Here is a 16,207-nt window from a genome sequence, read left to right on the forward strand (position 1 = left end):
GTAAAAGGAGGGAGGGAAGGAGGGAGGTGGAGCAAGCAGGTGAAGGAAAAAGCTGAAAGGTCGTGGAAATCAGTTTAGTAGTTTCCATCAACGTCTTTTTCTTTCCATCAGCGGGTGGGTAGTGCGTCTTTGTTATTCCATTCACCATAGCGTGGAAAAGTGTGAAAATAGCCCGCTTTTCTTTTTGTTATCGTTGTGTTGATTGCTGTCTTAATTCCCACCACCGCCACCAACACCACCACCACTGCAACTACTACTACTAATACTACTGGTGCCGGGTCGGAGGAGAACGAACGAACATTGCATTTCGTTATTCCGTCGTTGCGCTCCACCACGAAAACTTCCAGGCTTTCACTGTTACTGCTTCTATGTAGATTTTATCCAAGGAATTTCACTCATTTTGCCATTAAAGATTTCACTTGGAATCACTCCTAACCTAACCTAACCTTGCTGTCTCGATCGAGGGAGGGGAAGTTATTTGGAGGGAAATTTTGTGGTTGGGATATCCGTGGGGGGAAAATTCATATTGGGGAAACTTGACTCAAGATCTACGTGTTAGCGAATGTGGAGTACTTGGTTCAAATTCTTAAGTGCTTTATTCTCCCCTCGATTATTTATTTTTTTTCAAAGGTCACAAAGATGATTATTGGCGTCTCATTGCTGCTTGTCCTCTTAACGACATAGACTTATCATTATAATCATATAAACAGCCTTCATAGCCCTAACAACTTTCACTAGACCCTGTTTAAAATGGTCCAGCTGTGACTGAGCTAAGTATTCTTAAAACCCCCAGCATCTCACATTGACAGCCTATACCATTCTCTAGTTAAAGTTACTGTGTTTTTAAGTGGTTTTCTTACGACTATTGATAATTTAAGAGGGGTTTTGCATCACCAGTAAGATAAAACACCTATAAGAACATAATTAATGACCTTTGTAGCCTTCGGACATAAACGTCACAAGAACCCAGTGTCTAAAAATACGACCCAGAAACGTTAGCGAGAAGAAACAAGCGTATGGATTCTTACCACAGTGGAGTCGTGAGCCAAATACTCACACACGGCAAGCCTGACACCTACCAGACCAGCCACACCAGCCAGGCCAGCGGAGAGGGAAAGGCTGCGTGCATGGGTGTTTTCACTTGGGCACGTGCCTCTTACTTCCACCGGCGCATGTTCCCTCTAACCCCCGCTAGTCAGTCAGCCGTGGAGGGAGGTGGGGGAGCGTCTGTGTGTGTGTGTGTGTGTGTGTGTGTGTGTGTGTCCGCCCTTTGATCACGTATGCCATTCATTTCATTTCGCCTCGTGTATTCCTGGAAATTAAGCGTTTTGTTTCATGACCTTGTATGTTTGTGTTAGGTTTTTTTTTTTGCCTCATCCATAATCACGTCATTTAATTAGTGCTCTGTGAGTGTGCGTGAGAGAGAGAGAGAGAGAGAGAGAGAGAGAGAGAGAGAGAGAGAGAGAGAGAGAGAGAGAGAGAGAGAGAGAGAATGTGGTATCTCTATTTTTACTTCACTAGCGACAGGGTGGGAAAGTAAAGGCAAAAAAGGAGGAAAGGAGAGGAAGCGTGACCTTCTAAACAACTCGCCGCAACAACACTGGAGGTCGCTGGCCCGTGAAAAAAAAAAAAAAAAAAAAAGGAAAAAGGAAAGCAAAAAATGGCGTTAAAACTCTCTATCTCTTTGTTGGCGTCATTTATTCAAAGTCACTTACTCATTTGATTAAAGTTCACGGCCCAGGAGGTACGTACGAGGCAGGTGGTAGCGTGAAACCTGCCCCTCCTGAACTCCACCAAGCTCCAGTCATCGGGTCCTCGCTGTATCGAACCCGGGGAGGCGGACGGCAGTGGTGGTGGTGGTGGTGGTGGTGTTGTTGGTGGACTGAAGGCAGAGATGTCGGTTAGTGCGTGCTGTGCTGATATGAACGACAGGCCTTCTTTGTTGTCTGTCTTATTTATTGCATCTCCTCTGCAGCTAGCATTAACACACACACACACACACACACACACACACACACTGAAATATTTCACACACATATTAACCAGAGTAACTTAGCGCATGTACACATACGCTCACGCTCTCACACGCACTCACATCCTGCTGGGGGCGAATGTAATTAGTCCAAGTGGGTAGTGGGTGGTGGTGGTGGTGGTGGTGTGGTGGAGAGAAGCAGGCAGGATTGTGATTCCCAAACATTTCTGCGTCTTAGCTCCACATCAATGTCTGACAGGTTGTAGTGGTAGTTATTGGAGTTTTTAAGGGCGTTTTCACCTTTCTAGTTACAGTTTAACAAAAGATTCTGCATTGTCAGTCAATGGAGAAAAGCAACCGTGAGGAGCCGACTAATCGTCTCTGTGGCCTTTGAAAGCAGTACGATGCGAGAACGAAGCGTTTAAGTATACGTGTGTGTGTGTGTGTGTGTGTTTAACCTACATACAGTAGCTATATTTATTTAGTTAAGCAGTAGTATACAAGGTCTGAGTCAAGCTCGTGGTGTCGTAATCAATTCCATAATTAAGCTTCATCGATGCACATAAGCAAAGGAAAACAGTTAAATACGAGTTTATACATACATACACACACACAGACTGGCAGACAGACAGACAAATAGAAAAACAAGCGTACACAGACAGACAGACCGACAGACAGACGGACAAAAAGATGGACAAAGACAGGTATTGACTACAAACTAAAATCCATACAAAAATTAAATATGATACAGAAAGGGGAGAAAAAAATCAATATAAGTATTAATATACATAACATTCTTGGTCCATTAAATTTAGTCTTTGTAAATATGAAGTAGCCAACCGTAATTAACTTGGAACCTCTCGATAGAAATACCTTAATAAAACCAGTGATAGATAAACACACACACACACACACACACACACACACACACACACACACACACACACACACACACACACACACACACACACAGGCAGGCCGGAACCACACCCCAACACGCACACAAATGGAAAACGCGTATCATTACACGTTAAGGCGCCTATTGCAACCACGTGCTGAGCGGCGCAATAATAGCTTGTCGAGTTTGTTGTGTTCGTCAATGATTCGCAACAATGGAGGCTGGAAAAAATTTCACTCTAATTGGCAGGTAGTGCAGCTGGCGAACACAAGCGAGATGTCGTAATGAAATGATGCGGAGAGAGGGAGAGTTGAAAAAAAAAAAGTAAGAATGAACAGCCTTAAATATGAAGTATTTTCTCTTTATAAATGTTGGCATTATGCAATATTTTATGTGTGTATCGTTTGGCATTTTCATTCAATCGGGTTTTCTAATTTGCGTGATGTGTTCAGCTGGTGACCTTTGACCCTCGATTCTGCGTCAGTCAGGTCTTGTGTTTTGAGCGTGCTTGAGACACTGGCAGGTAAACAATAGAGCAGTAGGGTGGTGTTAACTTTTCATGTACACACTTACCCTAACACTCCCAGTATTGAGGTAGTCGCTGTTGAATTTCTGCCAACAAACACACCAGTACACTTGCGATGTTGAGATGGTTCGTTAATCATCAATGCACTGCCGATATTGAAATGTATTGGCAAGGAGCACACCAATACACTATGCTAATTATAGTTTTACTTTATCGTCAACGAATTAATTATTACACTCCCTTTATTGAGATAAAAACAAAATCACTTCTGATACTGAGATTTTTACAACAAGCTCATCATTACACTCCCAATATAATTGTAGGTATTTTATTGATCACAGGTAAAGTTGTGGTAAGAGGTTTAATATATCCTGCTATAATCACTGTTTCGTGTTTTCTTCAGTCACAAATGCTAGAATCTACCGTGTCAGGGTTTTAAGACTTTCAACCGATCGGAGAACTTAAGAACATAAGAAGAACATAAGAAATAAGGGAAGCTGCAAGAAGCGATCAGGCGTACACGTGGCAGTCCCTGTATGAAATATACCTACCTATTTCCACCTATCATCCCCATCCATAAACCCGTTTAGTGAGAATACGTTATTGATTGTGGAAAGCAGTGAGGTTCTTGAAATTTGACCATGGTTCTAGTAAACTTACTGACATTACACATACTTAGAAAATTCTGAGATTAAGTACCATATACTCCTAATATAATATACCATAAAATAATGAAAAAGTGAATACGTATAGTCTTCATTATCACTGAAGATCATTTAAATTGCACAAATAGGAAAGGCTTCACTAAAAAAAAACATCAGGGAAATGAAGAGGATGAGAACCTAGTGGTAAATTAATTTGACCTGATCCAGTCACCGCGCACCTCAGTGTTCATCCCTGCATGAGGACGCTTGGGTTCCTGAGTGACATCGCATCTCGCCTGAGTGGCCGCCGATCACCCGTGCCTTCCTTCACCCTTTGTCATCTTCCTCCCGCAAGCCCCGCATCACTGGACTTGTTCGGCCACTACACTAGGAAATAAATTAGCTTTGTTTACCTCGTTGCCCATCCATGTACCGTAACTTTACCTACTTGCCTATATATTTGTAGGTCTAAATATGCACACCTGAACTGACTTACATATACATATCTAACTACTTACCTGTCCACCTACCTACCTGCCTGCCTACTGTACCCATCTACCTACCTATTTTCCTACCTACTGAGCTAATTTATATACCTTTACACTGACTGTTCATACGTACTTAGAGATCCACTATATACCCTACTTTGTTAACGTATCCTATCCTGCTTTACCTTACCCTGCCGCACCAAACCTTACCTTACCTTACTTACCAACGTAATCCGATCTCAATTAGGTAGAATTACACAGTACATTTGTTCTTGTGTTTAAGCGGAGTTTGAATCAGAATTGGCAGACGAAGAAGCGAACAAAACGAGCAGAGAAAGTTTAAATTCAGACCCTTTTTCTTATTTTTCTTTTTCTCCATCATGCGGTGAGATAACAGTAATGATGATGGAATGATGAGCTGTTTTGCGGCTTTTTTCCTCCTCTCTCGTACGTATTAATGACTGCCGCGTTATCTTGAGTTTCCTGTCCATTGTAATTGTTATTTAAGGAGCTGTTGACTTGATTAACCTTGCCTTGAAATGTGGACTAAGGGCGTGAAAGTTTTTGTATAATAATCCCCACACTTGTGGAGAGAGAGAGAGAGAGAGAGAGAGAGAGAGAGAGAGAGAGAGAGAGAGAGAGAGAGAGAGAGAGAGAGCGTCCTTCATGGCGGTCGTCGAACTGTTGGTCTCTTCACTAACAAAGTAACATTTCTCTCTCTCTCTCTCTCTCTCTCTCTCTCTCTCTCTCTCTCTCTCTCTCTCTCTCTCTCTCTCTCTCTCTCAACCTCCTTAGTTTATCACGTATTCTTTCCTGTTCCTTCCTCCTGTCTGGCGCCGCTCACCGCCTCTCGCATTTCAAGTTTCCCAGCGTCACCTTCCCTCACCACCCAGGCCTCTTCTTTTCCTAACCTCGCCTTTCCTTTTTATTTCTTCCTTCCCGTCGTGTCTTGTTTTCCTCCTTTCACTTGCCTTCATGACTCTTACTCCTCCTGCTTTCCTCTCTCCCTCTACCTCTCTTCCCCTTCCCTTCCTTCCTCTTCCTTCTCACATTAAAAGTTAACTGTCTTCATTTCACTTTCAGCTGCATTTTTATTTCTTTTCTTTTGCTTATTAGTTTCTTCCCAAGTCTAATGCTTTTATACGATATCCTGTGGTTGCCTTAGTTACATTAATTTTCCGTAGATACCTGTGTGTTTATCGTATATATATGACGTACCAGTGTAAGAAAGAATGGAAGGAAGGACCAAGGCACCATATCCGGAGAAATTACGTTAAGTGTCTAGTTATCTCCTGATTTATCATGACTTAAAATTAAAAAAGAATACAAGAAAGAGAAAATAAGATGGAAGGCGGAAGAAAAGCACCATATCCGGAGAAATAATTGATAAAATGAGTGGCCGCAGCAGAGAGAGAGCAAGAGAGAGAGAGGAGGAGGAAGGGCAGAGTCGATTGAGGAGAGAGAGGGATGCCGGTCGCGGGAATGCAGTGTAGGAGAATGCAGGCTAGATTTGAAGTGGTGCCTCTTATTTCCTTGCAACCTTTTACTTACCCTGCGGTCTCCCCTGCATGATACGGGTAGCGCTGGACTTGCAGAGGGTGTGGCTGGTAGACGTGCAGTGGTGGCGAGACTGGGGTGTGTTTGTGAGCACTGTAATGTCGATGTTTAGGCGGAGATGTACGAGAGCCTGTGTGGTGGCGAGGCTGGTGTTGTGACTGACAAGAAGAGACTCGTGTGACTAGGAATACGAGTATATTTTGATTTTTTCCTGTCTCTCTCTCTCTCTCTCTCTCTCTCTCTCTCTCTCTCTCTCTCTCTCTCTCTCTCTCTCTCTCTCTCTCTCTCTCTAGGCTACAGAGATGTTTAAGAGACTGTAGTACAAATATAAAACTTTACTCATTTGTACAAGTAGTGATGATGACTTAGAGATAATGTATTTACTTGTCATTTCTCCAGTGACTTATTTTCAAGCTTTAAAGGGAAGAAAAAATTAGTAGCTACGATGGAGTAAAGTATCTTGAGGGCATTCTTAAACACTTCTGTACCGCATCTCCACTACATTAAAAAGTCCCTCATTGGAGTTCCACGGGTATTCAAGAGTCTTTTTTATGGTTCTAGGGATAGATTAACAATATTTCTACATCATTAACAGATGAAACACTCTTGAGAACTCTGCTAATAAACTCTGTGACCTTTGGAAAGAGTCGTGATGAGAGAGCTGAGCATTTTTGAATACGTGCCTCGGCTGTGGACTGTGGCGCCAAGTACTAGTATACTCACACCAAGGAGGAAGACATTAAGGGCGTAGAAGTAAGCCAGAGAGGGAATGTTAGGCTGTGGGAGCGTTTTTATGTTGGTGTGTGTGTGTGACCGTACATAGCTGAAGGCGTGTTTGTGTTTCTGGGCCTTTTTATATATAGACCGTGTGGCGTGCTGGGTAATATCTCCTAAACTCTCTCTCTCTCTCTCTCTCTCTCTCTCTCTCTCTCTCTCTCTCTCTCTCTCTCTCTCTCTCTCTCTCTCTCTCTCAAGCATCAGTGAGTCCCGTCCTTCTCCCAGTTCACGCATCCCATTCATATAACCAGTCAACTTTCCCAACTGTATTGCCTCCTTGAACCATTTCCTCCTCCTCCTCCTCCTCCTCCTCCTCCTCCCCCTCCTCCTCCTCTTCCTCCTCCTCCTCCTCCTCCTTGTGGCTGCGTGACGAAATGCCGCGGTGAGTCATCCACGCTGCTGCTGTTGGTTAATTGTGACAGAGGAGCACGTTTCTCTCTCTCTCTCTCTCTCTCTCTCTCTCTCTCTCTCTCTCTCTCTCTCTCTCTCTCTCTCTCTCTCTCTCTCTCTCTCTCTTCCCCCTATTCCCCTCTTTATTCCAGTTTGCGTCCCTCTCCCCGTCTCTCTCTGTGCACCTTCACTACATATTATAGGCTCTGGTTGATGTTACGTGGGATTTTTTAAAGGTTGTTTCTGTGGTTCTAGTGACAAATTAGCAAGACTTCTACGTTATTAACAGGACAAACGCTCTTGAGAACTCGGCTTATCGTCTCTGTGACCTTTGAAAATAGTCGTGGTGAGACAGCAGAGCGTTTTTTTTTTTAGTACGTGCCTTTCTCTGCGCAGATCTCCTCAGCCTGTATGTTAGATGGTCCTGTCCGCCTCAACCCCGCCGCTTCGCCCGTTACTTCTTATCGTTTTCTCTCCGTCAGGGTCATCCACTGTCACTGAGGCGGCCCGGGCACGAGTACTCACCCAGCCATGCCCCTCCACGCTTAGGAATATAATGTACTCTCTCTCTCTCTCTCTCTCTCTCTCTCTCTCTCTCTCTCTCTCTCTCTCTCTCTCTCTCTCTCTCTCTCTCTCTCCGTGAGTTGTAATATCCGTTTTTTTTAATGTTATTTGGTATTATTTGATCTTTTTATTAGTATAATGAAGTACTTTAGACTAATTTTGAATGCGGCTCTCTCTCTCTCTCTCTCTCTCTCTCTGTGCGTAACTCCTCGCGGTAAAGTCAAGGGTGTTCTTCCTCAATTTCCCGCCTGAAGCACGCCAAGAATGAATCACCTCAGGCCGCTGGGTATTGAATTAACTCTTGGGGTGTTGGAGGAGCGAACCGCGGCGCACGTGTCACATCCTCCCTTCTCTTTCCGGGGTCTACGCGCTGCAGAAATGGTATAAAAAGGATGGGGCGTGGGTAAAGGGGGTCCGAATATTGGTCTCTGGTGGTGTGTGCAAGTGGTTGATCATAGAGGGTTGGTTGTATGTTATTTTGGTGCATAGGGTTCAGTGTGCGGGTGACCTGGGAGGTGGGTGATAATGTTTGTTGTGTTGATAATGTTTGGGGTGTATTACATAAGGATGATAAGAGAGAGAGAGAGAGAGAGAGAGAGAGAGAGAGAGAGAGAGAGAGAGAGAGAGAGAGAGAGAGAGAGAGAGAGTTTATGAATTCTTGGTAAAACGGACACTCCAGACATACCCAAGTCTACGTTTGAGAGAGAGAGAGAGAGAGAGAGAGAGAGAGAGAGAGAGAGAGAGAGAGAGAGAGAGAGAGAGAGAGAGAGAATGCTACCTATAATAGTATTTGTTAATCTAAAGGTTGCTCACTTAATTTTCAGTCATATTTCCTGTGCTTGCCCTAAATACAGTTATAATACACGGTGTCAAGTGAGCCATTAATTTCTGTCTGTTTACTTTTGTTCACACGTATGACTCATTGTGACATAATTACTGGCATGATTAGTGACTCATACTTGGCGCGGATAGTTGTGTTTACTCTGCTTGTGTTTTGTATCTCATGCACTCAAAGGGGTTCTCTCTCTGCAGGTGAGTGCGTGTGTCATGGAGAGGTAAGGTCGGCGATCCAATTCAGGTAAGGTAAGCAAGGTAGTTAACTGATTGCTACTGAAAATATGACACGAGGCACTTCACATGAGTAGATTTAGGTACCTCTACTAGCAAATGGAAAACTTAATGCAATGAAATGCTAAATCTATCTCTTCTTTTGTTATCAGTGTAATCTTAAAATTTTAATCTAAACTTGTACTAGATCACTGTATTAGATGACTCTTCTAATTAAATATAGAACTAAATGCAATGAAAGGCTTTAGTTAACCTATCACTTTTGCTATCAGTGTGGTCTTAAAATTATACTTTAAACTTATACCAGATTATTGTATCAAGCAGTAGCAATCAGAGGGTTAAACCATTAGCAACTGTCTTATTGGTAACGCTCACCTAATAATTAACGCGAGAGGTGTCAGCGTACTACTTCAGGTAAGTCAGGTGAGCCATCGTAACCCTGTCCCAGTCGGTAGAGTTCACGTCGTCGCCCTTGCCGCCACAGCCTGCACTCACTCCGCAAAAACCCGACAACAGTACAGGGGCCCAGAGGCTGCGGCGCAGGGTCACACAGAAGACAGTATTGTGCGCATTTACTTAAGTTCATACCAGTCCCGTGAGAAAGTTTGTTTGCCTTATGTTCAGAAGGAAATGGGAGAAAGAGAAGCAGGTAGCAATGCACAACTTCATATTGCAAAGTGTGAGACCAATGTAGGATACGAAAGTAAAGATCTAGTTTAGTTTATCTCTAGGAAGGAAGCTCATGAAGTGATGGGAAGGAGGAGGAATGGGGTGGCGATGGGTTCTGAGATGTAATGCATGGACTCAGTGTAGGGAAAGGAAAGGAAAGACTTCTAGCTTATCACGAGGAGAGGAAAAAGAGAAGGGGGAAAGAAGTGGCGGTAGTGGACTCAATGATAATGCAATACCTGAGATCGAGGTGAGAGAGGGAAAGAAATAATAAAAACACGTTAGGAGAGTTAAAAGATGATACGAAACTTTTTATTTATTTTCTTTTTTGACCTGAGACTTTAGAAGCTATGCAGGTGACAACACTAACGTTCTATACACTAAAGGAAAAAATGGAAACCCAGTATCGTTAAATTATCCACAGAGAAGACAAGTGCAGAGACGTGCATGGAGGGAGAGGAGGAGGAGGCAGGGGCGTACTGTGCTTGTGGCCTTCGAAGGTACACGTGCACCATGCTACAATACCCGTTGTGTCACAATATCGAAAGTAACAACAGCTGTTGCCTGCATGGGGAGGGAGGGCGGCGACCTAAGACCACCTCGTTTTTACCCACGTCATTCAAGAGTTCATTGCCCGACGACCTTTTGTGGCGCGAGTGCTCATGGCAGCCTTCTCCTCTCACCCTCTCACTCTCTCACCTCTCCCTCCACTGCACCTGCCCTGCCTCCCCACTCGCGCCTTCCCCTTCGCCTTCGTAATAGGACTGCGCCGTTGCTCACTGCGGTTGTCATCATTTTGGAAACAGCCTCCCTCACTCACGGCCGCCGGACATGCAGAGCGCCGGGGCCTGAGCGGTCGATAGTGGCAGGGCAGTGCAGGGCAGGGCGGGGCAGGCCAGTGCTATCCACTAATCCACTCAATTGACCTGAAGTTCTCCACCTGTTTGTGATTCATTTACCTTCTGAGTGGCTCGTCTGTGGGTGATGAGGATGATGATGGTGGTGATTAAGGTGTGAGTACGTGTGTGCGCGCGCCCGCATAATATATCTATGTTCGTGTTTCTTACCCCAAACTTTCTCTTTCTGTCTGTCTGTCTTTCTGACTGTGTCGTTGTCTGTCGTTCTCTCTCTCTCTCTCTCTCTCTCTCTCTCTCTCTCTCTCTCTCTCTCTCTCTCTCTCTCTCTCTCTCTCTCTCTCTCTCTCTCTCTCTCTCTCTCTCTCTCTCTCTCTCTCTCTCTCTCTCTCTCTCTCTCTCTCTCTCTCTCTCTCTCTCTCTCTCTCTCTCTCTCTCTCTCTCTCTCTCTCTCTCTCTCTCTCTCTCACACACACACACACACACACACACACACACACACACACACACACACACACGCACGCACACTTTCCAGCCACGTACTCGTAATCTGACTCACGACTCGGGTGGCACAAATTGAAACAGGAATTTCTCCACTTTACTACAGCTTGACTAGTACGTGTGTGTGTGTGTGTGTGTGTGTGTGTGTCGCAGACTTGTTCGTCGTGTTTGTTTTGTATATTTGTTGTACTTAGTTGTTTGATGGTGAAGGTGTTGTTGTTGTTGTTGTTATTATTATTATTATTATTATTATTATTATTATCATTACGTCATCATCATCATCATCATCATCATCATCATCATCATCATCATCATTTTTCTTTCACCTGTCTCTTCCATTCTAATTTTTCCCTTTCTTATTCCTCCTCCTCCTCTTTCTCCTCCTCCTCCTCCTCCTGCAGCCGACTCATGCTTTGTGTCGCTGCTTGTGACTGTTCTATTTGTATTCATTAAGCGTATTATTCACTTCCCCTTCGTTACCGCTCCACTCAGTATTCAACCTAGTCGCTCGTGTTTTTGTTGAGTGATAATTTTTCATGAATATTCGTTTTTTTTTTCTTTTTTTCTATCAGTGATTCTGTTGCGCATTTTCAAGTCCATAATATAATTTTGTTTTGTTTTTCCCCTCCTTTTTTTTTATTGCGTGTGAATGTAATTTGAATCGTGTCTCATTTCAAATTCAGTTTTATATTGCAAACGTAAAGTGTCTTTTTTTTTTTTTATAATGTGACCCGGTTTTTTATTCGTGTCCAGTTTGTAATTATTTTGATCTTTATTTATCTGCTATTTTCTGTAATGTGATCCGTGTTTTTTAGTTATTTACTTCGTCTTACATTTCAAACGTCAGTGTTGTTGTTGTTATTGTAGTCGTTTTTTTCCTGCAATATTCGATTTTTCGTTCATGAAACACGATGCGTTTTTTTTTCATTACCTTGTGTTTTTGTATTGGTTTATTGTTTCAATCATCATTTCTTTTCTCTTGTCTGTCTCTTTATGGTTCTACTTCATGGAAATTGGTGCATTGCATTTCTTCAAACAGGTGTGTGCCTACGTGCACCTCTCACCGTGTGCAGGTGTTGTGGCGTCGTGCCTTTCACGTACAATAACCCTGTCTGAGTACCTCCCTTCACCACCTTCTTATGAACCCCCTTCAGTAGCCAAGCCCCAGCTCCCCCAGACGCCCTGTAACCTGGCCTGCTGCCTGGACAAGTCTTTCCACCCCCTCCCATTCACCTCCTCTTTCCCCTCCACCCGCGCCAGGGCGTCTGAACCCCGCCACCAGCAGGCCGCGGGAGCCGGGAACTCATCCGCCGGGCCCGGCCCGTGCCTAGTAACACTCCGGCCGCCGTTGGAAGTAGACGTGTGTGTGTGCAGCGCTCCGAAGGTTGGCGGGTGAACTCTGCGGTGTGATCTTGGGTTGTCGCGGCGCGCTGGCTTGATTGCGCGAGAACGTTGTTGATGATTAAAACTGTATATTGTGACAGTGACAGTTGCTGCTGGACGCTGAACTGACGAGCTCAAAGTATTTAGAAGGTCTTGGTTAGATGCACTTGCTGTACTGAGCGTTGCAACTTTGGTGACATTGTTGGTTTTTGACGTTGGTTCGTTCGTGATAGATACAAATCAGTTGTTTGTTTTTATGAGTGTTTGGCTTTGTTTGTTTTAGTGTGTGTGTGTGTGTGTGTGTGTGTGTGTGTGTGTGTGTGTGTGTGAGTGAGCGAGAATAAGTGTGTGAGTGAGTGTGCTTGTGTACATCCATGCTTATGTGCTTGCATGCATACATGCGTTCACTACCGTACTTGCAACACACCCACTCCTAGAACCGGTTACATTTCATTCAGAATATCCGTTTCATGAACTTCTGCGGCGGCGTGCACCTGGAGGCCGCCCAGAAGTGCCGAGGTTCGTCCCGCACAGCACCGTGGCGGGGTGAGGGAGCCAGGCGGCAGTCCCACACCCGTAACAGTGATTGTGTCAAGAGGTCGGGGGTTTGCGGTGCCTGAATGCCTCGGTGCAGTACGTGTTATTCAGCCGGTCCCAGCCTTGCCTACGCCGCACATACGCACGCCCGCCTCACGCCTCTGTAGTGTTTATTCTCGCCCGTCTGGCACGCCTTTGTTTAACAGTGGAGGTGAACTTAGGGCAGAGTAGAGGTAATGAACGTGGGATGACGCAGGGACGAGGAACGTGGGAGTGAATTAGAAATGAGGGATGTGTAATAAATTTTCCTTCCTTCTATTTTTCCTTCAGATTAATGATGGAAAGGACTTTTTTTTCTATCGCTGGATTATGCTTAATTAATGGCGTGGATTAAACCGGATATGCAACATCAGTATAAGTTAGTATTATGTCCATTTACGTCGTGCTGAAGAAGGGTTAGTGGATGGATGAGGAAAGTTCTGCTTTTATCAGGTTGAGGCGAGTCGTGTGTATTCAGTATTCATGTGGTGGGTCAGTTACGGTAGTGGATTAGAAATACATCATAGTTATTTCCTGGTCAGCCTCTCCTCCTTTCCTTTTATACTTGGATTACATTCTTTATGGTTTAGTCAGTTTCCTTTTGCTTACTCGTGGTCTAAGCTGTGATATCCTAAGCTTCCTCTCTAATTTCCATTTTTCATTGAGCTTAGGTTGACTTACGCTGACTTTTCTATGACATCTTTGGCCCATTCAACACTACATACTATTCCCAAACTCAATAAAAACCATTCAGTATTACTCAGAACGGGATAAGTAAAGTTTGAATCATCCAGAGACAGCTTTAACCCTTCATTACCAAGAAAGAATCCTGTCTTGGCATCCAGAATATAAATAAAGTGATGCCATGGTATAATGAAAGTGCTTTATAGTCTTTTCACACACCAGTCATCGTCATCAGCCTCTATAGGATTCCACTGCGTAACAAAAGCCTTCCCAATCTGGTCTACGTATTTCTTTCAGCTGCCCACGCACATCAAGCGACAACAGCAAAAGAACTTCTCTTTATCTAGTTCTGCTTGTGTATCTTGCACTTTTTTATACCATTCGCAGGCTGTCATTTCTGTTACTTTGTTCATCTGTCCAGTGCTAGGTGTACCCTGTTCATGTCCATTTTTTCTCTCGTATGGGTAAATAAATCTCATAAGAGTTAAGTGTTATCAGCTGCCACTCAAGCGGTGGTGTGCCAGAGAGAAGTACAGCACAAGTGTGTCCCTCACTGTTATGTAATGATGATTGTTTTTCTTCCTTCCTGTCGCGTAGTGGAAGGTTCATACGTGTTTACAGTTAGGTATTGATGATTGTTCTCTCTGTTTCCCATAATACCGGACAAGAGGACGTGTTTGATAAGTAATGAATGGAACACAAAGGACGGGAAAGAATAACAAACAACAACAGACCTTTAGATAATTCACAGGTTGTTCCATTACATTACAATACCCTAACCAGTAGCGAGAGGAGACAGGAAAGCATAGTGGAAACTCCTCCCAACGGTGCTTGTCACGGCGCCGAGTTTTGTCACGTTAGAAGATACTGGCGCGAAGGTCAAGGAGAGCAAGGTTCTTTGACCACACTGCTCTAGTTAACAGCTGGAGAGACAGGATAGCACAGTGTAAGGAAACTCCCCACAAAGCTTGTTTTGGTCACGTTAGAGGAGACCAGCGCCAAGGCTAAGAAAACCTGGGCTACATCATTACAATACGATAACTAGCTATAGAATAAATGTCATAGGGCAAACTGCTTCCCATAGAGCTTGTCATGCTGAGAGTGGTCATGTTAGAGGAGACAAGCCCGAAGGTCGAGTCAAGGCGGGGAAGATCGGGGCGTGGTGTGTAGTGTGGTAGATTTGTGGGTGGTTCCTGTTAGGGGTAAGTGCGGGTCTTGTCTCCCTCCACCCGCCAGCAGCTGTGTCGACCTCCGCATTCCACTGTGCTTAAGTTGGCTTCAGTTATATTGCTCCTCTCTGATATTGGGGTGAATGTAATCTTATTGGGATGAATCTACCACAGTGTCACGTCTTTTTTTTTTTTTTTTTTTTTTTTCTTTGGCAGACGAAACATTTTAACTGATAAGTAAAATCATATCCTTCATTGCTATACAAGTCATTACCGTTGCAGTTTATTATTATTTTATCATTATTTTTACTCGGCTTATCTAACTGCCACGTACAACTTCCCAGCTCATTCTCGCTGTAAAAGTAATGATAATTGCGACGGTAATGACACCTGAAACAATGAAGCACACAGTGTTACCAGAAAGAGAGAGAAATAAAAAGTTTCCTCATGCCAGAGTAAGACGGGCGTAATCTTATCATGATTACTTTACTTATCCCTTTGTCATGGGCTTGTTTAACGTTTTCTAACTCTTATCAGTGAGGGAGGGGCGCTGAGTGTGTTGTAAGCGATAACTCTCAGCTCTACATCTTCAAAATATACTAGAGTGGCGGTCCTGAGTGTCGAGAGAGATGAGTGTGTTACGTGTGTGTGTCTTAGTAAAGGTCGTTATCATCGCTCGTATCTCACGCTGATAGGAAGGAGGATTGTGGTCAAGGTTATCTTGGTCACGCTTTACAGGCACTCGTGTCAGCTTTTATCGTGTAGAGTGGAGTGTTGTTATCCTTCCTAGTGCCAGACGAGATCTTCCTTGAGTCTGTGTAGTGGAGACCTTGGTGCCAGTACAGTAAAGAGCTTCCCAAGTGCCAGTATTGTGAAGAGAGCCCAGTGACAGTATTTTGGAGAGCTTCATAGTGCCAGCACGGTAAAGAGCTTCCCAGTGCTAATATTGAAGAGCTCAGTGCCAGTAAAATAAAGAGCAACTGAGTGCCAGTAGAGTAAAGAGCATCCCAGTGCCAGATAAGTACAGAGCTACCGTGGACTTAGAGGGATAATGGAGGTTGTAGAGAAAAACAGCCGTTGAATTCGCGCTGATGTACAAATGTCGGTTGACCCGCACACTGAGACACAGGGACGGTTGGTGGGATTTTAAGACTACGATTGAATCAGTCTCCACGCGTGCATGACTCACTTTTGCGGGCGCCACTAAGAGTAAGGGTGGTGGGGGTGGCGGTGAGGGTGGTGTGGGTGGCAGTGGGGGTGTGGTGGCGGCAATATGATACCCAGGCATGAGTGTGAAGCTGGGAGACGAAGGTTATATCTGGGTGTCTAGCGGCTTACTGGCTTGCTGGGAGCGACGGCGTGTTTGACAACTAGTGCGGAGAAGACTAAGGGCGCCATTGCAAGACGGTTGTACGGCCTTTCATCGTCAAGAGTAGTAGCTAAAATAGAGTCGCAGGAAGGACTGGTGTGTACTTCCTTTTCTTATT

The 16,207-nt window shown here is 44.3% G+C and overlaps 1 protein-coding gene and 1 long non-coding RNA gene across 4 annotated transcripts in view; one reads left to right on the forward strand and one right to left on the reverse strand.

The window, feature by feature from the left end:
• Nucleotides 1–16,207, forward strand: part of LOC135107067 (uncharacterized) — a 79,152-nt gene that overhangs the window by 34,959 nt on the left and 27,986 nt on the right. The window contains exon 1 of one of the 3 annotated variants that reach the window (XM_064016679.1): nt 12,165–12,292. The exons of 1 other annotated variant lie outside the window; for it this stretch is intronic. The gene's annotated coding sequence lies outside the window, so the exon portion shown is untranslated. Of the gene's footprint in view, nt 1–12,164; nt 12,293–15,495; nt 15,643–16,207 lie in introns of those variants that run through there. One more of the 3 variants, XM_064016680.1, reaches the window with a different exon arrangement.
• LOC135107064 (uncharacterized) lies at nt 1,682–6,257 on the reverse strand. The gene is made up of 2 exons (XR_010271564.1): nt 6,080–6,257; nt 1,682–1,882 (listed from the first exon to the last, which is right to left on the reverse strand). It is a non-coding gene; the product is annotated as an uncharacterized LOC135107064 (long non-coding RNA).

The sequence above is a fragment of the Scylla paramamosain genome, chromosome 14 (assembly GCF_035594125.1).
Source record: "Scylla paramamosain isolate STU-SP2022 chromosome 14, ASM3559412v1, whole genome shotgun sequence".
Lineage (NCBI taxonomy): Eukaryota > Metazoa > Arthropoda > Malacostraca > Decapoda > Portunidae > Scylla > Scylla paramamosain.